Source organism: Apis dorsata, unplaced genomic scaffold (genome assembly GCF_000469605.1).
Source record: "Apis dorsata unplaced genomic scaffold, Apis dorsata 1.3 scaffold_815, whole genome shotgun sequence".
NCBI lineage: Eukaryota > Metazoa > Arthropoda > Insecta > Hymenoptera > Apidae > Apis > Apis dorsata.
The window spans coordinates 29,170-32,561 of record NW_006263952.1 but is presented as its reverse complement, the minus strand read 5'-3'; the positions used below and the strand labels follow the sequence as shown (position 1 = coordinate 32,561).

The following is a 3,392-nucleotide window of genomic DNA, read 5'->3' as shown; positions in this document are numbered from 1 at the left end:
CTCTCTCTCTCTCTCTCTCTCTCTCTCTCTCTCTCTCTCTCTCTCTCTCTCTCTCTCTTCCCCGTTAAATCATCCGGATACGGATTAACTCGCGGCGAAACGAACTCTAATTTTCCTCCCTTTGGAACGACGCCTTAAATCTTCCAATCTTGCCGCGGTGGCGATCGATAAATCCGTTCTCGATTTTAGAATTAATCCACGGGGTGAGTTCGACCTATCGAGAAACAGAAAGAGAGAGAAAGAAAGAATATTCGTTGATTAAACGAGCGTAACTTGTAACCGCAATATCGTAAAGTATCTGAAGATATACTTTATCGACCTCGAACTCGAGGAATATCGTGGCCAAGAAAAAGAAAGAGAGATAGAGACAGAGAGACATGCACCGATGTAACACGTCGCGAAATGATTTATTCAGATCTCAGACCGCTGACTCGGATGGGATTCGCATACGAAATTGGAAACAGGGGATGTTTCTCGCCTCGAAGGGCGAGTACCGAAAACTACTCTCGTCTCCCCCTTTTTTTTTTCTCGATCCTCGTCGTGAAGAGAGACAGACGAGCATCGCCTATCTTTGCGCGGGAAATCTCGGATTCCTCGATAAATCGGGAACGGAGAAACAGAGGAGGAGGTGGTAGGAGGAAAAACAAGAATAAGAAGAGTGAATACCGAAAACTCTCGTCTCTCCTTTTTTTCTCGATCCTCGTCATGACGAAAGACAGACGAGCATCGCATATCTTTGCGCGGGATTCCTCGATGGATCGGAAACAGAGAAATAGAGGAGGTAGGGGGGAAAGCAAGAACAAGAAGGGCGAGTACCGAAAATTTTTGTTTCCCCTTTTTTTTCTCGATCCTCGTGACGAGAGACAAAGCATCGCGTATCTTTGCGCGGGAAATCTCGGATTCCTCGATCGGGAACGGAGAAACAGAGGAGGAGGTGGTAGGAGGGAAAGCAAGAATAAGAAGGGCGAGTACCGAAAACTACTTTCGTCTCCCCTTTTTTTCTCGATCCTCGTCGTGACGAGAGACAGAGCATCGCGTATCTTTGCGCGGGAAATCTCGGATTCCTCGATGGATCAGGAACGGAGAAACAGAGGAGTGGTAGGAAGCAAGAACAAGAAGGGCGAAACGGGAGGCAGGTAAGGCAGGCAGACGCCAAGCGATGGATGAGATGCTAACGAGACGCGAAACGATCGACTATTCTCGCAAGGGGAGAAGGAAGGGAGGGTGTAGCCGGGCGTGAAATGGTTTTCCTTTACCGCTCCCCGACTCGCCGCCAGGCGAATAGGTCCGAGTTTATCCCCTTCTCTCCCCGCCAAATACGTGAGACGCGTACCGTCTCGTGTTTGCCCCTCGCGCGATATCTAACCGATCTCTCGAAGAATTATTGCTCTCTTTGTATCCACCGCCCGGGGAGTAGTTGTGGCTCAAAGGGAGTTCGCGATTCTTCAAGAATACCTGCTTTCCTCTTTGAAGAAGCAGTCTCCTCGGCTGAGGTGAGTCTCGACGTGGACGGACAACGCGCCTCTCTTCTGGGACCGTTCAATGTTAATGACCCGAGCTCTTTTGCTCCAAGCTTTCCTTTCCACGAGTTTCGAATATTACTTCGGCGTATATTTGTATATTTCCGTTTTTCTTTCGATCGCGGAGTTTTTTTTCTTTTTTTCTCGAAAGAACAAACGTTGGCGGTGGACGATTGTTTTGGGGAAGAGGAAGAAGAAGGAGGAAATTGAGATTGAGGTTTTTTTGCGAATTAAATTGTAATTCGTTAGATCGTATCTCTTTCTTTCTCCACGTTCGATTAAATACTCGTTCGTTGTTAATTATCCCAGTGTTGACTGGGCAGTGAAAACAATAAATAAAAATGTACGGGTTTAGCTGAATATATTTAATTATACGTGATTGCGCGTATCTATTTACAAAACGTTTGAAGTATCGAAGGAAAACAAATAGGTATCAACTATGAAATAGTGATGTTGCTGGCAACATTCAATAATAAAACGACATATAAAATTTCAATGAAGTTTAAATTCTATAACAATGCCAAAACTTTGGTTACACCTTTCGTTCGTAATCCTCGAGTTTTTTTCTTTTTTTCGAAAGAAAAATATCGATGGACACTGTTTCGGGGAAGAGGAAGAAGAAGGAGGAAATTGAGATTCGTTTTTTGCGAATTAAATTGTAATTCGTCAGATCGTATCTCTCTCTCTCTCTCTCTCTTCACGTTCGATTAAATACTCGTTCGCTGTTAATTATCCGTGCCAAAACTTTGGTTACACCTTCCGTTCATAATCCTCGAACGTTGAAGCGAACATTTTCTTCCCACCTGTAACCCAGATTAAATAGTTTCGCACGTCCATCAACCCCCGTCTCGAACTCCGTTAACTCGATCGATAAGAACCTTCCACCCCATCCCTTTGTTTCTATTAATTAGACCGCATCGAAGCAAACTTTGCATCTAAGAGACCCTTTGCTTTCCGAGAGAATCTCTCATTCGAATGCGGTAGTTTTTTCGATGCTTTCGAAAAGAGAAGGAGAGGAGGGGGAAGAGGAGAAAGAAAGCTGATCGCACAACGGTGATTCGCAACCGTTACAAAAGACACGGTTATTGCGCGAGTACCCTCGGGCGTGGAGCACAGATGAAGTTTCCTCCCGCGGGAATCCGCCGCATGCGATTCAACGATCCGCCCGTAAACTTTGATCAGCGATGCTCTGCACGCGGCTAATCCGCTAATCTCTCACGTGCGCGCGATAAAACGGGCGCGAGAGCGTGAAGTGCGCCAAGGAAACGGAAGAGAAGAAAGCGGAAATCGTAGCGTTGAATGCGAATCCGATTGCCGCCCCCGACATTGTCGAATGCGAACAAACGATCGGGAAACTCTGTGCAGATCGATTCTGATTGTTTCTAATTGGAGGCGAGGCGAGTGTGTTTGCTTTCACACCTTCTTTTCTTTTTCTTTTCTATCCTTATTCAATTTACTTATAGCTATTAGTATTCGTAAATCTATTTACGATTCTATTAGGAAATTTTATATAATTTGACGTGCAAAGTTTCGAACCGAGTATTTTTTACTCGGTTAAAGAAATCGAGAAATCACTTTTTTACGGTTCAATATTTACTCGTCTGCTATCCTTCGTGCAACAACGAGAGGGTGAAAGAACTCGCGCTCCAACCATCGTTGACGGCGGTTGATCACTCGTTACAGCAGATCCCTGTGTCAATTTTTCAACGTTTTCGCAGTGCGCGTCCACGCCACGCCTGTATTTATCATTCTTCGTCGTATCGTGAATCGCCTCTGGCGAGAATCCCTTTTTGAGAGCTAGTCTCGTATCGATGAGGCGCGAGAGAAAAATCGACAATCGAGTCCTTTCTTGTCCATCGAAATTGCGAAACG

The 3,392-nt window shown here is 45.3% G+C and overlaps 1 protein-coding gene across 1 annotated transcript in view; it reads right to left on the bottom strand.

Moving 5' to 3' along the window:
- Nucleotides 1-3,392, bottom strand: part of LOC102672225 (B-cell receptor CD22) — a 162,792-nt gene that overhangs the window by 143,309 nt on the left and 16,091 nt on the right. The gene's annotated exons all lie outside the window — the stretch shown is intronic.